The sequence below is a fragment of the Camelus ferus genome, chromosome 17 (assembly GCF_009834535.1).
Source record: "Camelus ferus isolate YT-003-E chromosome 17, BCGSAC_Cfer_1.0, whole genome shotgun sequence".
Classification (NCBI taxonomy): domain Eukaryota; kingdom Metazoa; phylum Chordata; class Mammalia; order Artiodactyla; family Camelidae; genus Camelus; species Camelus ferus.
The window spans coordinates 6,877,190-6,900,052 of record NC_045712.1 but is presented as its reverse complement, the minus strand read 5'-3'; the positions used below and the strand labels follow the sequence as shown (position 1 = coordinate 6,900,052).

The 22,863-nt window shown below is 43.9% G+C and overlaps 1 protein-coding gene and 1 long non-coding RNA gene across 2 annotated transcripts in view; both read right to left on the bottom strand.

The window, feature by feature from the left end:
- PDZRN3 (PDZ domain containing ring finger 3) overlaps window positions 1-22,863 on the bottom strand; it is a 217,361-nt gene that overhangs the window by 53,829 nt on the left and 140,669 nt on the right. The window lies entirely within an intron of this gene.
- Window positions 9,375-10,689, bottom strand: LOC116657075. Its single transcript, XR_004312009.1, has 2 exons — window positions 9,852-10,689; window positions 9,375-9,586 (listed from the first exon to the last, which is right to left on the bottom strand). It is a non-coding gene; the product is annotated as an uncharacterized LOC116657075 (long non-coding RNA).

Sequence of the window (22,863 nt, the reverse complement as noted above, 5' to 3'; positions counted from 1 at the left end):
TTCTCGGGGAGGGATTATTAACAGCGGTAAAGCCTGTAGAAGTTCTTGGAACGCAGCCTGCATGAGGTGTGCAATAAACCAAAAGCAAGTGACAAACTAGGGGGACCCAAAGGCCCTTCCAGCAGGTCCCAGTGTGGGGGTTGGCAAACTTACATCATACAGGGCCAGAGAGTAAGTATTTTACCTTTTGTGGGCCCAGAGGCAAAAATCAAGAATACCACATAGGAACTTATATAAAGCCATTAAAAATGTAAAAAAAAAAATTCTTAGTTTGCAGACTGTACCAAAAATAGGGTATGGGCCGGATCTGGCCTTTAGATCGGAGTTTGCTGACCAGACTGTAACAGACTCAACGAGGTCCTTGATGCTCCAAGATGATGAGGCAGTGGCCTCTCTTATCCCTGTTTTATGCCGGGGGACTGAGGCTCGGGCTGCAGAAGGGATTCACCTAGGAGCACACAGCCAGCAAACGGCAGAGATGCGATCAGAATTCAGAGCCGGCGACCGCAAAGCAAGTCAAAGGCCGCGTATCTATTTGCTTCCTAACACCTTACACTCGCACTCGGGACACTGGTGCCTGAAAACAGGCTTTAAAAGCTGCTCCTATTGAGAAATGGCAGGAGGTGCAAAAGAAAACCACCTAAGAAAACACCACGTACTCATGATACTCTTGGTCAAGATGTTCAATCTCCAAATAATTCATCTGCTGACCAGGACAAGGTGGGGCTTGCTGATACTCTGCTGTGTTCCTATTTCCTTCTGGATATTATTTTCCCTTTTCATATTTACAGTCACCCAGCAGCCTGACCCAGGGGTCCTTGCTGAGCCTGGGGGTCACTAAGTGTCTCACCCACACAGTAATCTCTTTGCTCACATGAATGCGATGGATGCATCAAAGGCTTCACTCTGAAAGGCGTGTGGAAGTGATGAATGTTGTAGCCCTGTGACCCTGACCAGACTCCCAGCGACCCTGGTGGTTACCTCTGTCCTGCCAGGACCCTTGTGGGTCTGCTCCAGCCACTGCATGTGAGACCCCACCTGACAGCAGCAAAGAAGATTTGAGGCCAGGAGTCCAGGCAGGAGAGATGGAAGACAAGGAGATGTGACAGAGATGTGTGGACACGGAGATGGAGGGGAAAGGACAATGCCCAGAAAGGGTGTCAGGACAAAAGAAGGGGAATGAGGATGGAATCACGCACATCCTTCAGTCTGGATGGCTCAAACCCTCGCTTAGCTGCGAGGACAGAGACTCGCACAAGAGAGAAGGAAAGGAAGTGACAGCAGATAATAGCCAGGACCAAGGCAACTCGGGGGGAGGAAAAGGGGAGAGATTCGGAACTGGAGCTGAGGGACACAGTGAAAATAGCCTTCCTCGTGCCATTCTGGATTCAGAGAAATGACTAGAATCACAGGCTGGAAAAAACTGCACATAAAGGGAAAACTGAACATTACAAAACCTTAGAGGAACAGGAGAGGAGATATGATCTCATAGAGTTAAAAATTTCTAAATTAAGTTGGAGTTTGCCACTTGCCTGCTGGACCAGTGTGGCTTCTCCAACATTTTGGATCAGGTCTCATTCAGTCTATCATGAGCTTTCACCTAAATGTGGAGAGCTTTTGTTTCTTTTCCTACATCTTTAGATAAATTTCCTAGATGTGACACACAGGGCCTTGCATCCCCATGTGACAAACACAAGCAGGTGAAGAGTCAAGGCTGTGGCCTTGAGACGGGCGGTGTGGCCCCTGTGTCTCTCCTGGGCCTCCTCACCAGCAGTTTAAGCGGGAGTGCACAAGGCGCCCTGGTCCCTGGGGTGTTGGCTCAAACTATAAAACCTAAGTGTCTCGGTGGAGGACCACAGGCGGATACTGCAGGCCTGGCCGCTTGGCCCACCCTCTCCTCCATCTGGGGAGGCTGTGCTGACCAAGGCTGGCTCTCCCCACGCTCACTCCAGGAGTGGGTGTGGGAATCGGGCTGCTCCCAGCTCAGCAGCTCCAGCCCAGTGGTGGTGGGAGGACAGTAGAGGCAGGAGTCACTGCCATGAGTGGAAATAAAAGTCTCACTTCTTATCTTCCACCTACTGATTCATTACCTCCTTATTAACCGCCTCCTGGGAGCTGGCACTGCCCTTGAGTAATAAACAAAACACAAAATCCCTGCCCTCGTGGAACAGCCATCTTGCACTTGACTGTGGCCTCCCCAGGACTACAGCTGCTTCGAGTTCACTGACGGCTTCCCGGCTGCCAAACTGCAACCATCCCTTAGTCCCTGGCCTGGGTAACCTTTCTGCAGTAACTTTCCACTTGGGCATCTTCCCGTGTCTGTATCTGCACGTTCCAAAATTCCAGGGAGCTGGAAGGGAGCTGCCATGATTCAGAGCTATAAGCCTCAACACTATTTACTTGAAACTTTTTTAAAGCGACTCACTTGGTCTTATTTACATACACGCATTTTAAAGTGAAATCTAATGCTGATTGTAAATGGGGAACCATTATCATTGGCTATGTAAAAAAAATTTACAATAAAAACTGTCACATAAATTTCAAAATTAAAAAGGGGTTCATTCCCATGCCACAAATTCTTCTGCTACCCCACCATGTTTACCACATTGTCTGGAATGTACATCCATTTGGTGCTCAATTTCAGCCTCACTGCGCCCTTTCCCACTCCTATCTTGCCAGCCTTCTCTACCTCCTCTTAACCCCCAGTCTTTCCACTCCATTATGCTTTCATTATGCCTGGTTGCTCCAACTAGAATACCCTCTGCACAATCCTTTGCTGGTCGATTTTGAACTCCATCCTTCAAATTCCATTCACATTAGAGGCCAACTCCAATTTCCCCATCCAAAGTCCTCTCTAGCTCCTGGGTGCTCTGCCCAGAGCATCTGCTGCATTCCGCACTGTGCTGGCTTCTTGGGGCCACAGCTGTCTGTTTTCCCCAGCGCTTCATTCAAACTGGCAAATGTTATGCTAAGTGTCTGGAGCAGAATGGTAATCGTGACCACCTTCTCCCTCCTAAGAGGAAAGCTACAAACTCCTGGAGACATAAACGCCTCTGTGTTTTATGACCAATGAATAGCTTCATTACAGTGATTAATCAATAAGCAAGCATTTACTGAGCATCTGTGCCCCACCTTGCATCAGCTGAGGGGACACAGAAAAACTGTCAACCTTGTCTCTCTACTTAGGGAGCTACAGCCGCCTCTGGAAGACAGGACTGAACTGTGAAGTGGGGGAAAGGGGAAATCAGGGCTGCAGACAAGAGACTGAAGAACATTTCTGCTGAGGATCCACTGAGACAACTACAACGAAGACCCCCGGGACTGTGCTTCCAGGTTGGCTTTGATCACTGTGGCCTCTCGGCGGAGCAGCTGCGATCTGAGCTGGCTGCTGTAGGACAGGGGAATGTGGACGTGAACAATCCAGGCCGGAGTGTGCACACATGGGGAGCACGTCTTGCTGGCTGTGAAACTGGGTGCCCGGGAAAGGTAAGCCGATAGGAATGGTGGACTTGTAGGCAATGGAATCCTGGGACACAAGTGACATCTGAGAACGTGGCCAGGGATGGTGTGCACATTGGTGTGAAGGGGGGACAGTATAAGATGGCACAAGGGTATAACACTAGGGGAGAGCAGGGAGCCAAGAGAAGAAGCTCACGTCTGAACTCAGAACTAGGGTCCCAACTGGCCAGTTACCTTCGTACTTTGCCTGGCAGATGTCAGCTTGAACCCCAGCCCGAAGCGGATTTGAGTAACGCAGCTTCTCCTGTTCAATCCCAGCCAAATCCTAGGACTCAGGACATGCCCCTGTCATAGACTGTTCTGACAGCCTGTAATTGAGTTACAGGCTACCCGACTATTCACATCGGAAGGAATGTGGAGGACAGCAGAAACATGGCCTGGATGGATGACTCGGGCACTAAGCAGAAGCTTGCTCCATATTTTAAAATCACTCAGAAGATAAACAAGGAGTTGTGACCAAGATACTTACTGGAGGGGGAAAAAAAGCATTGCAAAGTGAGGCTTCATAATTCACGTGAACCTATAAGGTTCATGTGCCATCAAGTCTGAAATTACTTACCAAGCTTCTATTCCGGATTTACTTTCTTTATAAAACAGCACTTCGGAGAATAAGTAAGTAAACACTATTATGACCAATGGTTGGTTTTAAGAGAAGAATGCTCTCACCAATGGCAATACTAATTTTTTTTTAACATTCTCAAGGAAAATATAACAACTCGATATACTTGAGAACTGGGTAAGAACTACTGACGTTGTACTTAATCTTTAAAACTGATGTATGTGTGTCCAAAAGCTAATAAAGTTCCCTCTAATATAAATTGGGGGAGAAGTAAAACACTAGATCACAGGCAGCACTCATGCTTCGGAGTCTGGTCTTATGGGCAGAGCCCAAGGGCAGGGAAAATTGAAGTGATTTAAAATAGTCCCCGATAGGATATATCTGATATTAGTGGGTTTGCTGAAGCGCAACAGTAATAGCAGAGAAAGGCACAGGCGTAAAACCCATTAATGTGCGTCCGTATGTTTTGATGGCTGGACCACCACATCTTTCAGGGGATCCGCCCACGGGATAGGCAGCCTTGTGCTAGGTCATAGCAGCGAGAAAGCCGGTAAGTGGGTGCTCTGAAATGACGATTTATTTTATGGGAATAAGCGAGAAGCGCTAACCACTTCTTTTGCTTTGCACCTTTCAGTGCAGAGGTGTCCCCGTCAGCATTCTGAGTTCTGCCCATCTTGTTTTTGTGTCCATCCACCATAACCTACCTTGAGGCAAGGCATTTATTACAGAAAAGGAACAAATACATGGTAACATAGACACTGAGCGTTCTTTCAAAGCTTTGCTTGACCTAGCCACACTTTGGTCTCACTCTGCACACCAGCTCATCCTTAATTGTACAGTGTACACCACAGACCAACACTTCTCCAACACTGAGAGTGCAGGGACCAGTAAAATTAAAGGAGCAAAATATCTAAGGCCCAAGAGAGCGGCCAAATACATATTGTCTTGTAAGGACCTTGAAAAAAAATTCATTTGTTAGTACTTTAATTGGGGAAAAAAACCCCAAAGAATCATCGGACTTAATATAAGAATTTTAAAAATAGAATACATTTGTATTTCCAAAAGACCACACTGTCACAGATGACTCTCTTGATGACAGGTATTTGGTCATGGAAGGCACAGACAGCCTACATTCCAGGGACGCTGGAGAAGAACACGGAAATCAGGCTGCTTCTGGTGACAGGGAATTTCCCTGACTTTAGGAAGAAGGGTTAACAAGGGCGCACAAAAGGACAGAGGATGGAGCACATTTTCTGCTCAAGTCCTTCTTTCAAATACTGAACTGTAATGCGCCACGCCTGTCAGTGTCATCTGTCCTGCCATCTGGACTGGGGCATTTAGCGTCCCCCACCTCCCCAGTGTCCGGCGGGCTGACTCCCACCGCTCCTGCTCCCGCTCCCAGACTGCTCCACCCTCTGCGGCCAGTCTGAGAACAGCACAGAAGGATTCCTGACCAAATCAGACTGATGTGGGCAGACTCTTCCCTGCTTCTTTCTAACTCCTTAAAATACACGTATTTAGCAATCCATGTATTTATCTGTTACCTCCCTTCCCCCAATTATTTCCACTGGGGGAGAAACAAACTTTTTGCATCTTCTCTAAATGCACATCTTTGCCCTACCCACCCTTCTGCTGTTCCTCTCCCATCGCTGGTACAGGAAACGGAGGCCTCTCTCCCTCTGAGCTCAGGCTCTCCGTGCTTACAGCCACAGTGTCCCAGACTGTGATTCCTGCCACTGTGCTGTCTAGTCCAGCGCCTGCTACCCTGCCTCTCCCCTCTCTAGGCCTGCAGAAGTCTCCCCTCTCTAAAGACCTTTAAATCTGCCACACTTCATCTCCTTCTCCTGTTCGCTGCCACACTTCTTGACAGCAATAGGCTACAAGGATCGCCTCTTCTCACCTCAACACTGGGTGGTTTGGTTTGCCCTCCCTACTCTTCCTCCCACAGCCAGCACATTCTACTAAAACTGTCCCATCTTGGGTCACAATGACTTCTCAACTGTCACAGCTGAGAACCTTTTGCAAGTCCTAGATTCGTACTATCTGAGCAGGAGGACTCAGAGAGCCACAGTCCAAGTTTCACCTCCACCAACGTTAAAGATACTTAAGTTGCTGTCCAAAAAGACTGGGGACCTGAGGCCAAGGTCACCCAGCTACTTAGTGGTAGAACTGGGACGTGACCTCAGCCTTTCGGCCATGTTAGTATTGTTTTTTCCTAAAGACCACCACCTGCCCGGTCTTCTCTAGTAAGGTCTGACCCTGCAGACCAGCCACTCTTTCTTAACTCCTCCTTAGTCCTCCCGACAGCATATTCCTGGTCTCCATGGAGCCCTCTGGTGACTTGTGCTGGTTCCTCTTCCTCCTCCAATCTCATAAATAAATGTAGATACATTTGAAAGTCATGGCCTCTCCAGGGGTAAGCAGAACATCGAGCACAGACACTCATTTCCTCTTACATCTACAAATATCCTTCCCTCTCATCACTTGTAAGCATGCATGGACCGAATGAGGTTCAGCAGAGAGGAGTGTAGAGTCAGGGCTCAGGGCTCAGACCTGCCACATTTGTAATCCCAGCTCAGCCTTTAACTTTGCACAGACATAGGGACTTGGCAAATTTCTTCCTAAGCCTCCATTTCCTTGACTGACACACAGGATTGTTGTGAAGACTAACAATAAAACTTTTTTTGATTTACTCAGTAGAGTGGCTGGCTCACAGCATTCATGGCTAAGTTCTCGGTAGATTTTGTTTTCTCCTTTTTATTTGAATTTTCATTAGTAATGTCTGCCAGAGACGATGCTAAACCTGAGTTCCTTCTCTCCAGTAGCTCAGTGTCTTTTAAGGCCTACAGATGCGTCAACTAAATGGTGCGATCCATTCAGATATGCTATGACAGGTGTGTGCAGAGGCGGTGTGGGGACAAGGGAGAAAAGTTAATTCTACTGAGGGCATCAGAAAAAGCTTCACTCGAACACTTGAGCACTAATCCGAATCTTGTTTTCTATGCTGGGAATTAAGCTCCTTTGTGGACCACATACAGATGTCATAAGAAAGGAAGCTTTGCAAAAGAGAAATAATATCATGGCAAGGAAACACCTCCAAAGCATTTAGAGCAGAATTACTCAGGCTTTGGGGTGCATCAGAATCCTCCCTCTTGGGAGGTGAGGTGCTGGTGGTCCTAAATCATATGCTGAGTGTGCTGATCGTGGGGAAGAGTGGAAGCAATGAGAGACATGAACCAGAGTCACTTCTGAGGATCATTACCTACTTTGGTCTCTTTGGAGGAGTGAGCTCTGTGGCTTGGGTGGCAAACACGCATTCCTTTTTCAGAAGGAAAAAGCTGAATTTCGCAAATGTCACGGTTTAGTAAACAGCAAACTAGTTTGATGGTTCATCCCATGTAATGGTTTGGGAAGTGGGAGGAAACCCTGTGGCCTTCCAGTCCCTGGTCTCTTCTTCAGAAGGAAACCAGTTTACAATTTCCTGCTTCATTTTAGCTGCCAGCGTTGGGCAGAAAACACAGGCCAGTATAATTCACGGCCACCCCCTGGGGGCATTCACAGTAACTAACACTTCAAGCCAGAGAAACCATGGAATCACTTGGAAGGACAGATCCACACCTGCAGCACCAAAATCAGAACAGGGTCTTTATATTCAAAACCAGTCACCATGACTACCACAACGCAGTTTCCAATGCTGTTAAGACCCTTCGTTTTCTCGCTGCATTGTGGTGGGTAGTGTTGTTGGGGTCATAAGGCTGATTTTCATGGGCCTTTGAACCTCCAATTCTTGTGTGTTTCTTTGAGTTTCATTTAGAGCCTGGTCTGTGAGAGATCGGGGGAAGAAATCATGGATAATTAAAGCTTAAAATATTCTCACTTCGTGGTGAGGCTAACAAGTGAAACTACCAGTAATGATGTAATCTGACTTGTCAAAAAGGGAAATGAAAAGAGGAGACAGAAGGCAGGTCAGAGCCCTGGGACCCGGCGGGCCATGTCATCTTCTAATTAACTAACTGATACTTTAAACTGTCAAACTCAGAGAGGAACTCCCTGGCTTGGCGTCTGATTAATATTCATATTTGGGCACTGGATGCTCTGATTTAGGTCCCAGTGGTTGTAGTTAAACATCAGTCTTTCTACAAAAGAAAATGAGAGGAATAAAAACCTGCCTGGCCAGCCAAAGTCTCCAGGTCTCACATTCACAGGGAAATGAGGGGAGGCCACCCCGGTGCCTGTAATCCCCAACGAGCACCAGTCCTCCACGGATGCACATTGATTTCTGAATCATGATGAGGACTTGTATATTGAAAAAATAATTATTTTGCTTCTTCCTCCTGGCAGCCACATTGTTAATCACACTCTCTGTCTCACTGGTAGGTAAGGGAACAACATGTGTAAAATTACACGGCATTTGGTAATATAATCAGGCATTTAATTTTCAAACAAAAATAATTGAATATGTAATTTAATCATAGCAAGCTAGACTCGATCATTTCAGTCTACACTAAACTACAGTAAGTGGCAACCTGGACTTTTATGCTTAAGGCACAGGCTGCAGAAGAACAGAGTCCCTCCCTTGGACACTGACGGCTCTTGATTAGAAGATATTTCAGTCTAGGGTATGAGAAGTGCCTGTTCTAATCACATGCTTTTTGTGGAAAAGGCAGTTGGTTTAAAAAAAAAAAAATAAAACCAGCAGCCCAGATGGTGTCTGAGTCCAGTGCCTGTGTTCAGCCACCAACAGCCGGGAGGACACCCATGGTTTGGTCCTCTGGAAGATGGTGACTTGAGGAAGAGTCCTTCAGAAGCACTGGACGGACCAGGCATTTCCCTTTACTTTCAATTCACAATTTATGAGTTAAAGACCTCCAAGGGAAGAATAGAATTCAATCCAGTTCCATGCAAGTTCTAACAGCACTGGCTTTTAGAAAGTATTTCCCGATTTATAATTTGAGCCTCAGCTCTCACGGTGTAATCTGCCCCACGTTACCCTAACGTGGACTGAGATGCCACATATCCCATCAGCCTTCCCCCCATGGCCATTTGTCTTTATCCTGTGGAGCTCATTAAATATTCTTTAGCCCTTGCTAAACCTACTACTGAGCTATTTCCACTCATATTAAAGATGGGTGACACTGCTAATGAATGCACAAATTGGGATCAGAATTCCCATGCATATGGAATACAAGCAGATCAATTCAACCAACAGACACTGAGGCCTACCATGTCATCAGACACATTAACACGTCACAATCCAGCTCCTTTTTGGGGGAGAGGGAAGAGGACATGTCATGTATACAATCAATACAGTTTTAATAGAGGAATAGCCTCCTCTTAGTAAATAAAAGTAGACATTCCAAATGACTTGTAGGGTTTTCCAGACTGAGAAGAAACTCATGGTCAAGCTGGTTCAAGGTACAAGTTCACATTCCAGGAGGCAGTCGTATTCCTGTGAGAGTAGGAGAAGGATGGAAACCATCTCCCGGCACCAAGCTGGGTCAGGCCCACCTGTGAAAGATGGAAACTAAAAAGCTAAAGAGGAAAAAGTTTGGCCCACCAGGAGCCTCAGTTCTTTTGGCCCCTCTGGATAAGATCATCAAAATTAATGGTCAACAACCTTCTTCCTCTTAATTATTGTTTCTAGGATGACTTGGAACATTTCTCATGCTCTTGGGAATAAAAAAAAAAGCTGAGACACTCCCGATTCACACACGCTCACCTCTAGGTGGCATCTGGACCACTGGGGAAACCCACCACCACCGCCAAGCCTGACCTGTGCGTCCTGTGTTGGAGAAGCCCAACATCGAGGCAGGGAGAGTCTTAACGTCTCACTTCGAAAGCCAATGCACAGCGTCGCGCTTGGACTGCCAGGCAACATCCTGAGTGGTGTCCCTCGGAGTTGCAAATACTCCTTCGGGTGGGGAGCCGGCGTGACGGACACCGAAACTGGCTCCAATCCACAGGCAGTAAAGTAATTAGTGGTGTCTTTCGGGGCAAGCGCAGTAAAAAATAATTGCTCTCAAATTTTTACTGCTAATGAGTGATTGGGACAGTCAATATTTGTGTTGTTGGGAGTGGAGACGTGAGAGAGAGGACCCCAGGAGGAAAGGAATGTCTTGGAGGCGAATGCCCAAACCAGTTCATCAGCCTGAGTAACCACGCTGAACCACCAGACCGCGAATGCTGAATATGTTGACTTCAGACGTCTATGGGGAACATGTGGCACGGATCAAAGAACACATTGATTAATCCAACAGAGACCAAAGCCTGTCACTTTGGTCATGATACAAAGAGGCACCAAACAGGGTCACTAAAGGGAGTTAACGAATGGGCGAAAAATACCAAAGCAAAACTGGGTTCAAAGAGGGCTGAACTGCCTACTACCTGTCTACATGCGACTTGATTAGGCAAACCTCTTTCCTGCCCTAGCACACCTGCCCACTTCTGTTAGAAATAAAGAAGGGAAAGTGCTGTTTTAACACCTTTTTTGTGGCATGATTCCTGTGCAGAAAACTACACATTTCAGATGTACAACTTGATGAATTTTGATAGATGTATACACCCATGAAACCACCACCAAAATCTAGAAAGCTAACATCTCCATCACTCCCCAAGAGGTGCAAATTTCAAATTCCCAATTTATCCCTTCCCACTCCCTTTACACCCCTGGTAACCGTAAGTTTGTTCTCTACGTCTGTGAGTCTGTTTCTGTTTTGTGGATAAGTTCATGTGTCCTTTTTTTTTTTTTTTTTTAAAGATTCCACGTATATACAATGGAATACGACTCAGACATAACAAAGGCTACAATAATCCCCTGAAAACAACAACCAGCTGGACGATGCCAGGTAAGCCTCGCTCATGCCCTAGTCATTTACTATCACATTAGGTCATCCGCCTTCCCTGCTGAATCCCCCACACGCGAGCTTCTCTCTCATCCTACACACAGCCCTGTCAACATAGATTTCAAGATAACTCTGCTCACATTCTTTACTGGGAAGTCAGTTCTCATAAGTAACAAGGAATCCATCCAAGGATGAGCAGTGAACACAGAAAGTTGTGAGAGCCTAACCCGACTGGGGCTCTCCCAGTTCGTCTAAGAAATAAGCTGCCATGTTTTTATGCGCCAGGTTGCAGGGCTGGTTGGAACACGGATGCAGCTGAGGTCACAGGGATGAGCTCTGAATCCCATGTGACAAGGACAAATGTCCTTACGGCTACAGAATGAATCCTCCAACTCCACCCATCATCCCACAAACATACACTCTTGGGGTGGGGGTGATGAACACGACTAAAACAAAGCCAACGGGGAGATTAGTGGTGGGGTCTCAAGTAGAGGAGTGGCAGGAGGTGGGGGGTAGATTTAGATTTGAGCAACAAACACATTTCTTTTCTGTGCTACCAACATGATGACATCATTTGTTATTTTTCTCCCCAAAAGACCACTAAATGTCTGCCACAGAGAGTTCTCCAAAATTGATACAGGAATATACACTTTGGGTAATTCTATTTAAATTTTCTCCCCTCTAACTTCACGGAAGGCAGGGCCATGTGGCAGGAGCTCCATGCTCACTGGGAACAAAATGTAAGAACCTGGGCCAGGCTTCTAGGACCATCTCACCGCCACCCCCATTTGGTGCTGTTATTCATGCATTGATTTAATACTTGGAATTCCAGAGCACACTCTCTTTTGAGGGCATCATATTTTATCTGGTTTCAAGTTTTGAGTTCCTCCAATGCCATCCCCAACACCATGTGGAACACTTTACTAAAAGGACACAGTGGGATCAATTTCTGTTATTCATGAAGTCACAACTGGTGTCGACCAAGCGCGCTTTCCACAGGAAATTCTTTTACACTGCCCCATAGTTGTTTTCTTGAAAGTCCACTGCAGTTGTCCTTAACTTGTGCCTCTGCGTAATTTATCGGGCAGCTGTCAAACATACATGTTCTCTCGTCTCATATCTGACATTTGTACGGAGAGGAATGACATTGGAACCGGGTGACAAACAAAAGGACACTCTGAGATTGACTAAAGGAGAAAGAAAATCAGTGTCATGATGAGAGAAAACAGTTGGGAGAAAGTATGCTACTTCCTTCTGCAGCAGGGCAGGCCTGTGGCCACCTTCACTGTGATTCTGGAAGAGTCCACGGAAAGGGACTTCACCTTCAGAGAAGCATTTATTTCACAATGGCTTTTTTTTTTTAAAGCATAGTAATTTCAATACATATAAAGCTATTTTCTCCCCATTTTAAGTACATATAAATCTCTATACACATAGCTTTATATAATCTTATAATTTTGTACAATGATTTTCTAAAGTTAACAATCTTGATGTTATAATGAAAAACAGTTTGAAAAACCCTCTTAAATTTCTCAGACGAGAATGCCCAATTCCACCAAGTGGGCCCAGTACTGCAACTCTGAAAAACCTCATGTGCGCGGACAACGGATCTCCCTGTTAACCTACGAAGCATTGTTACTAAGCTAACATTCATTCTTTTTGATCTCTTTCCATTTCCTGCATTGTATTCAGTGTCTCTTATCCCTGTCCAACATCAACAGGTCATATCACAGAGCGGTCAGAGTTGGCCAATATAAATAACCATTATAAAACCTCTAGCATGCTTTAAGTCAACATCCAAAGTGGCCTACACTGTTTAAAGAATAAATTCCAAATATTTCCATGGCAGAGCATAGCCAAGGCCTGTGAAAAGGACAGGTACAGATTATAGTTAAGTCATCAGTACTCAGCGAGCTATTCTAGGACAAGCTTCCCTATTTTTAAACCAGCTTGAAAACACATGTAGATGACAGTGCCCCTTGGGCAGGACTATAAACCTGGGCTCCGTACCACAGGTAGGTATGTTTCAGGAGAGTTTCATGCACCTGGCTGAAATGCCCGCCACACACATAAACACAAGGGGTCTCAGCCAAACCTATTAAGAGCCAGTTAATTAGAGCCCAGACAACTCAGAGCAGGGAGAGACAGTGAGTCTTTTAGTCTCTACCTGCCTCTTTCGTGTGTCCCCTGCAACACCCATTAGCAAAGACCCTCCCAACACACACAACTGAGCAAGGTGACGCATTCCAACATCAATGTGGTACCAAACTCTCCTTAGAAAGAGGTGAAAGAAAGGCGCTGATGTGAATAGTCCAAGAGTCATTGCTTTATGGCTTTGGAAAGCACTGCGTGCATCCTGACTCCATCCTGATTCTGTCCGCTTTCCCTAGGTTGTTATTGGAATTACATGCCTTACCTAAGAACACAGTCATTAAGCTTGGTGGAGTAGTATCTATGAACACTGAAGACCAAGCAGGCCAAGAGTAATAGTGACCATGACCAGGCTGAAGAGCTACGTTTATTGCCATAGAGAGATGGCTAGACCATGGTGCTGACTGAGAAACAGGAGGTTCTAGAATGGTGCATGAATGCTGTGGAATTATTTTACATCGAACTAAATAGGTGGATTAAAAAATGCTCGAGGGATCCAAATTGGAAAAGAAGAGGTAAAAGTGTCATTATATGCTGATGACATGTTACTATATATAGAAAACCCTAAAAGGTCCACACAAAAACTACTAGAGCTGATTGAAGAATTCAGCAAGGTAGCAGGTTACAAAATCAACGTTCAAAAATCAGTTGCATTTCTTTACACTATCGATAAATCAACAGAAGAAGAAAGTAAGGAAACAATCCCCTTTAAAATAGCACCCAAAGTAATAAAATATCTGGGAATAAATCTAACCAAGGAGGTGAAAGAATTATACACAGAAAACTATAAACCACTGATGAAGGAAATTAAAGAAGACTTTAAAAAATGGAAAGATATTCCATGCTTTTGGATTGGAAGAATCAATATTGTTAAAATGGTCACACTGCCCAAGGCAATCTACAGATTTAATGCAATCCCTATCCAATTACCCAGGACGTATTTCACAGAACTAGAACAAATCATAATAAAATTTATATGGAACCATTAAAGACCTAGAATTGCCAAAGCATTACTGAAGAGAAAGAAAGAGGCTGGAGGAATAACTCTCCCAGACTTCAGACAATATTATAGAGCTACAGTCATCAAGACAGCATGGTATTGGTACCAAAACAGACATATGGACCAATGGAACAGAATACAGAGCCCAGAAATGAACCCGCAAACTTTTGGTCAACTCATCTTCGACAAAGGAGGCAAGAATATACAATGGAATAAAGACAGTCTATTCAGCAAATGGTGTTGGGAAAACTGGACAGCAGCATGTAAAACAATGAAGCTAGAACACTCCCTTACACCATATACAAAAATCAACTCAAAATGGATTAAAGACTTAAACATAAGACAAGATACAATAAACCTCCTAGAGGAAAACATAAGCAAAACATTATCTGACATACATTTCAAAAATTTTCTCCTAGAAATAAAAGCAAGAATAAACAAATGGGACCTAATGAAACTTACAAGCTTCTGCACAGCAAGGGAAACCAAAAGTAAAAGAAGAAGAAAACCTACGGAATGGGAGAAAATTTTTGCAAGTGAAACCGACAAAGGCTTGATCTCCAGAATATATAAGCAGCTCATACGACTCAATAAGAAAAAAATAAACAACCCAATCCAAAAATGGGCAGAAGACCTAAACAAGCAATTCTCCAAGGAAGACATACAAATGATCAAAAAGCACATGAAAAAATGCTCAATATCACTAATTATCAGAGAAATGCAAATCAAAACTACAATGAGGTATCACCTCACACCAGTCAGAATGGCCGTCATTCAAAAATCTACAAATGACAAATGCTGGAGAGGCTGTGGAGAAAGGGGAACCCTCCTACACTGCTGGTGGGAATGCAGTTTGGTGCAGCCACTATGGAAAACAGTGTGGAGATTCCTCAAAAGACTAGGAATAGACTTACCATATGACCCAGGAATCCCACTCCTGGGCTTGTATCCAGAAGGAACCCTACTTCAGGATGACATCTGCACCCCAATGTTCACAGAAGCACTATTTACAATAGCCAAAACATGGAAACAGCCTAAATGTCCATCAACAGGTGACTGGATAAAGAAGATGTGGTATATTTATACAATGGAATACTACTCAGCCATAAAAACCGACAACATAATGCCAATTGCAGCAACATGGATGCTCCTGGAGAATGTCATTCTAAGTGAAGTAAGCCAGAAAGAGAAAGAAAAATACCATATGAGATTGCTCATATGTGGAATCTAAAAAACAAAAACAAAAACAAACAAAAACAAAGCGTAAATACAGGACAGAAATAGACTCACAGACAGAGAATACAGACTTGTGGTTACCAGGGGGGTGGAGGGTGGGAAGGGATAGACTGGGATTTCAAAATTGTAGAATAGATAAACAAGATTACACTGTATAGCACAGGGAAATATACACAAAATGTTATGATAACTCACAGAGAAAAAAATGTGACAATGAGTGTGTATATGTCCATGAATGACTGAAAAATTGTGCTTAACACTGGAATTTGACACAACATTGTAAAATGATTATAAATCAATAAAAAATGTTACAAAAAAATGCTCGAATAAGTAAATGAATATATAACATCTAGAGGATGTTTATATGTTTATTCAAATCTCATCTCTGTGTCCTGGAGTAACAGCTGACGTTAAGTCTTTTCATTACTACTATGATGATAATGATAGTGTTATTTATTGGTGCATTGATGTTTTTTCAGTCTGACTGACTTATCCCTAGGAGATATGTCTGAATTCCTACACGTTCTTGTGCAGTGGCTGGTTTCTCCAGGAGTTCCATCCAATTTTGCACTTCCTGTTTCAAGCTGTTGTTTAGGTATGTGCGCATACTCCTACTGGCTTGAACCCTTATCCTTTGCGAGTACCCCTCTAACTTTTCACAGTAAGTTTAAAGTTTTTATAATTGGGAGAAAAGCTGTTTTCATATTAGAGAAACAATCACCATGAGTAATGACCAAAGACTTCTCAAATCACCAACATCATCGATACAATTTAAAAATTACTCTGTACCACGGTGTTATTTTATTGAATCCTTAGAGTAACTCCACAACGTAGAGACTCTTGCCTAGAATATTCTTTCTAGTTTGTGGACAAAAAAGGTGAGGTCAGGAAGGTTAGGTAACTTATTCAGAATCACACAGTAAGTGCTGGAACCACAATTACACTTCGGTTGATCCAACCATAGAACTTTTGTTCTTAATGATGACACGATGCTGTGCTGACATTAAGAAACAGCTACATTCTTATCCCCACAGTTGCAGAAAAAGACATTTCAGATCCAAGAAGTCAAGCCATAGGCTACCACATGCCATCTACAGAAATCTGCTTTCTTAGCCTGGAGAGACTTTCAGCAGCAAGGCATGTATCATTTCTCAGCTTCTATTTTTCTCACCTGCAAAACAGGTATTATAATAAATCTTGTCCTAAAGATGAAAAAGCCTTATTTGTTTCCAAAAATCCTCTGAGAGGGTGGGATGCATTATGCCAGTTTAAACAATGATGGATCGTTTTTTTCCAGTATTGAGTAAACAAAAGCATAAAACTGCATTTAGGTTTTTCAAACACAGATTCAGACAAGTCAAAACATACATCCTCTTCACAAGGCCAACTGTCCTCCTCTGACCCTCTGCTAATTTTCCTGATGATGTCTGAACAGAGCAGGCTGATTTGGGTAACTCCATGTCTGTGCTCAAAATTAATCGATGACATCAGCATAGTTATGGGAATTAGACTTATTAGTTAATTACAGAACCAGCAGAGGGAGCACAAAGCCTGCATAAATAATAACCATTTCTTCTGAGCTTCTTAAAAAGCAGGAGTAAGGACAGTAGTGAGAAGAACATTTAAAACTCCACTGTCAGTAGTCAGAAGATGGTCTTTGCTTTATTGGAACAGTGTTAGGTCAAAAATTCAATACAGTGTCCATAAAGGCAGCATAAACATTGGCTTCCTTGTTAACCTAAGAGGAAGAAATCTCTGAGTGTGTGTGTGTTTCCCGAGTGTGTGTGTGTTTCCCTTGGTATCATGGTGATACCCTCGCCACTGGTGCTGGTCAGATAGTGAGATTTGCCTAAAGGTAGCAAATATTTACTTCACCCTGGTATCTGAGCAGCTTTCATTTTAGCTTTGTTCATCCTAACAGAGTCCTAAGTGAACAGGTTTACATTTATAGTTGAATAAATATTTGACCCAGGTAAAGCAAAATGATGTCTATTGGTTAAAAAAAAAAGATAATTAGATTTTTAAAAATATCTGCCTTAATTACTGCTAACACTGTAAACAAATGTTTTTGATTTTGAATTTGAAGCAAATGATAGTGACCTTTTCCTCTGGAAGAATACTGACAGGCAGTAAAGAGACAGACTTTCAACCAAAATAATGCTCTCATGTATACATGAAGTTAAGAGAAAGGGCATCCATTTATCCAGCCTTTGATAGGTTAGGCTGATTGCTTTCAAGACTGTTATGTCCATCAAACTACTACCACACAGCAGACGTAAAATTTAGTCACAGAGATGAGAAAATAAAGGACTTGGTTTCTATGCCATGAATTTCTTTTGTTGATTGAGAAGATGATCATTTTTGAGAAATGAAAAAGGAAATAATGGTAATTATATACTAACGTTTAAGTTATATGCATCACAATAGCACACTAAAAGTGCTTATCTTGAAGAAGGCTCTGGGGAGGAGGGTGGTGGGCAGAAATGTCAGCTTTAGCTCATATTCAGAGATAGCCAGGGCTCCCAAGTGGAGAAACGGTGCTGGTGAAAGCCCCCAGCCAGGCCTGCCTGGCTCAAACCAGAAGCAACTCAGGGGTGTGGGGACAGTCATGCCGTCAGACCGCCTGCTCTTCCCGTGCGTCCCCTTGGGGTCTGCTGACCTCGTCTTCCACGTCAGGCCCCTGTCCTGTGGGCACCATGACCCTTCATCCTGCTAAGCCAGCGCCTGCCGGCCCAGGGACGTGCCATGAACACCGGGGAGGCAACTCAGGTGCAGAGACCTGGGGTTTGGGTACCAATGTGGAAGATCACATTGCGCCCTTGCTTTTTATCCTTTTTCTTGGTTGAAGGTCTCCCCACACAGCGGATACTCCTGATGTAGCCCTCATCCACCAGCTGCTGTTTACCTCGGTGGAGGGGCTTTGCTTTATCAACATAATCAGAAAACAGGAGGCACCAGCTGGTCCTAGCAGGTGGATTCACCCCTGTGCCCACTGGGTGTCCATAACTGCTGTTACCTGATGGCTCCCAAATCAGAGGTGAACACCTCTCCTTCAGAGATGGCCACCTCGAAGGGTTAGTTTCATTCACCGCTTTGAGAAAATTCAAATGAGTTTATCTTACAGGGTCAGGTAACTCCCTATGCCTCGGTGCTGATACTTTGAAATCTTTTTTCCATTTAAAGTAATTCTCCTCCACCTTTTGTGCATATGTGAGGTTTGAATATAAACCTAGGATGTCCTGGACACCCATCATACCCGAGCACAGTGTTAGACTCTTGGCTATGTGACCGCACTCAGTCCTCATAATAACTTTATGACTTAAGTACTCTCTGCTATTTCAAGTTCATAGATGGGGAACGGGCTCGAAGCAGTGAAGTAACTTGCCCAAGGCCACCCTGCCAGTATGGGGTGGTCAGGAGTCATGTCCAGATGTCTGTCTGTGAATTCCATCCCTGCCTTTTCTCCCGGAGCTCCCACATCTCCTATTTCAAGTGACAGAAGGAAATGACAATGTTTATGGAAGATGGTAAAATCTATTATTAAAATTCTCATACATACTTTGTGGGGCTTTTGAGGTTGTTTTATACAACTGAAAGTTTGCTGGTTTTGAGAATTTATAGCAAAAGAATCTTGTCACAGGAAACAATACCAATTGGTGAGAGAACAATGACTGGGACAATAATGAGCAAGCTAACATTCTCTCCTGTGAGCCTCGGTTCTCTGCCTTTTGCGTTGTGTTCACCACAGGAAGGAGCTTTTTGAAATTTCCATCCTGAGTGGTTGAAGGTCATGAAAGACCCAATCAGCAAGCCAACTAGCCCCTCATCTGTCAGAGTCATTAAGACCGAAATAAATGGGACCAACAGTCTGAGGCCTCAAATTCTGATTTATCCTGACAATCCACTGGAAACTAGGTTTCTTATGAATTAAATTTTTTAATTCTCTTCCAGGAGCATATTAGAAATCTGGCAAGTATAGCCCAATTGTTCTGTTTATGATGCCACACTTTCTACATGAAGAGTTTTAGCACTGGATGGGATATGAGTGTACTCCTAGTAAGCTTTCGTAATCGATCAAGAACAAAGAAATAAATTAACAAAGCTTATTTTCATCCAGGAAATGGGGTTAGCACAGCTCGTCCATGGATTAGACATGAATACAAGGATTCAAGTTGTATTTCCTCTTACTTGTTATAATTTGTGTCCACTGGTCTCAGAATGAATGAATCAACAGACACCAGCACTGGGTCTCACCCGATCATGTTAGCAAATGGTTGAAAATCTAAACCCTGTAATTTATTTCAGTGAAAAAAGCCGAGGCTTAAAAAGAGCTAACTGTTCCATCAGGCCTATGGCATGTGTGTATGCTTTTATTTTTAATATCTTACACCCACTCTCAGCCAATTTTGCAGACAATGCAGGAAGCTGTATATCTTAGGGTATAGTTGCATGAATCTGGAGACCCCAGAAATCTTAAAGGGAATCCTTTGGACACTCTCCCCTCCACCATTTAACTGAATAAACACCAGAAAGATCCTTGTGAGTGGAACCCATCTTAGGAATATGTGAAGCCTTGATCACAACAAGTGTGTTTATGTTAAAAATCGGTGGTTTTCTTCATTCATCTGTTTAGAGACATTGGCTCCTTGCCCCACCTTGGCACCCCCAAGCATAAAGTTTCTATGCTAAACTGGAAAAGAAACCCCAAACTTTTCACTTAGATTACTGATTTGCATTTTCAAAGAGAGATCTGGAGATGGTATTAAGTCATCTGGATGGTTGTGAAGCCAGTGGACATATCCTGTCACGGCCATGTCACACAAGCGTGAGAAAGTACATGTCACCGCAGCTGCCAAGCCATCGACAGCCCGAGGTTCCCCAAGGACAGGGGTTCAGCCCTGGGTTGGCCAGAGAAAGGGCCATGATTCATGCTGGCAGGGCCAGGGCCTGGACAGAGCTGTCTTTAATTGCCTGGTTGTCATCTCTGAGATACTCTTGGGTGACATTGTGGCTAGAGTAATGAAGAAAATAAAAACACAGGATCCAATATATTGCAGGATCCTGCAATGCTTTATTTATTTGCTCAATATTCATTAACAAGGAAAAAAAATTAGAGTTCATCTTTCACGTTTCACATCGATACCGTATATCATTTTTGCTCGAGCGTAAACCAGGATGTGTGTTCTTTCAATTACATAAAAAGCAAGGTGTCAAAATAGATGATGCACTTGAAATGATGCTGTCTTTATCCTTGCATTTTTTATTGTGAAGGTCTGTCGTTGGAAGGCAAGGGTAATTAGCTCAGAACAATCTGAAGGGTACATTTGCTCGAGAGGTGGAAAATCATAATTCCGTCACTAAAGTGTCACCTGGCTTGTGAACCTTTAAAAAGGAACCTGATTCCATTTAAGATGTAGAAGTTTTCCACCTATTGTGTAATGTAGGGAGAAGTCAAGCATTTCAGTTTGGGTATAATGCATGTCAAGGGAAAACCGAGCTCTTGTATGTGCCCCTCTGCATGTGCCATCAGGGGGAGCCCCATTCTCTCAGGGCAGCAGCCACAGATGTTTTCAGTGGCCACCACCAGATACCAGGTCCCGTGCTAAGCACTTTGCACACTTCATTGCAAACTTCTGATAAGCAATGCTGGTCACGCTTATACAAACAAGAACACGAGGTTCAAAGGGACTAAACATTATGCCCCAAATCAGGATTCACATCCAGGTCTGTCCTGCTTCCTAGCCTGTGTTCCCGACCACCGAAATACTCCATCGCCTTTAGTTGCTCCGCTTGCTCTGAGACTACTCACTGTTGAGAACACCAACGACGGAAAGGAAAAGGCCAAGAGAGGTGTGAGGATGAAGTTTTAGCCTTGCAAGGAAGCTCTGCACACATGAAAGGAGAAGGCAAACAGCAAAAAGAGGTGGTCATCCTACTGGGGGAGCCGCGGGCAGAATCCCTGCTCCCCTGGGACTCCCCGCCCTGTGACCTCAAGCAGAGCCCAGCCTTACCCTGTCAGACTTGGGAAGGAAAGGACTAGCCAAATCAGGAAGCAGACAGCTGAGACCCTCAGACAGCAGAGGATGATTCCTATCACATTTGGGAGCTGGGCAGTTACTGTGTCAAGACGCTCCAGGAGACTAAGAAGCATGGGAAGCCGTGTTCTCATCCATGGGATTCTACTTACTACAGATAGTCCTCATTCTTGGAAACTTTCTACACAGATGTTTATGCTAAGAGGATTTTGAACTTAGAAATAGGTGGTGGTTTTCTTTTTTTTTTTTTTTAAACTATGGAACCAGATTCTGCTCTACTAGATTTTAGACACTCGTGGCTAAGCTGTTCCTGGGTTGATTGCCTATAATGTAATGAGTTTAATTATCCTAGGACAGAGCACACCTCCCCGCTTTCCCTGGTGGAACAGAGATGCTCGCTGGACGGATTGCTGCAGTCTTCACTGCTTCACCCCCAAGCCTAGCCTGGCACCTGGTACATACTAGGTACTCACTGAGTATCTGATGAATGATGAAGTGCACTTTCTCTTGTTTTTTCGTTTTTGCATTTTGAATCTGATCTTCTCCTCTTTTTCCTTCTATTTCCCTTCCTTCACTTCAGATCACTCATCCTCCTTCTAAAACAAATCGCCTTCCTTAGGTGTGATGGTTGAAGATGTGGTCCCAACACCCACTGAGTGACTTGTTTCCAGGCTGCAAAATGCAAGGAGATTTGGAAAACCAAACCCAAAATAAAACAAAATATCCCTTTCTGATTCCTTAAGGGAAACCTCTAAAGGGCCTGGAGTTGATGAACAAGACCACACCTCTATATGAGGAGGAAGCAAAGCACTGAGGATTAGGGAATGGCTCCCTGGGAAGTCACGGTTATTGTCACACATTATTTGTGTTCAGTGCCAGAGAAACGATTTTCCTTTTGCAATATCTTTGTCCCAATAAAATTAAGAACTTAGTGCTGGATCCAAATTCCCCCCAAAGGAGTCAGCAGGCAAAAATTTACTAGCCCTACTGCCACAGAGATTGATGGTTTCTTTTTTAACAGTTACAGTCTGATATGCCATAAGTTTCTTGGGTCACGAGGTAGATTCATTTATCTTTCTTTTGAACCTTTAAAGCACATTCTGGCCCGCAAATTGACTGAATTTTACATGGAGGAATAAATGGTAGAAATGGGGCTGGAACATGTCTCCAAAGCAAGAAGACCTTCAAATAAAAACAGATACTGAAGTCTGTATCTTCCTGATTGTCAGTCAAGCTAATTACGCCCTACTCCGAAGCTTTGTCTATCAGGCAAGAAAGGAAAAGGCAACTGGGGGCTCTCTGCCTGCACAGCCTGATGGCTGGGAACATAGCACCAGTTTATTCACAGCAGGAACCTGCTGTTAATTGGCAGCTCTGTTTCCTCCTACTAGACGGTAATTCTCTAGTGAAGAAAACACAATGTTAACAAGATTTTACAAATTTGACATATGGTATCTTATCTGCAATGACCAACAAAAGCTCCTTCTCTCCCTAAGCAAATGGTTATCGCTGGTTAGGATT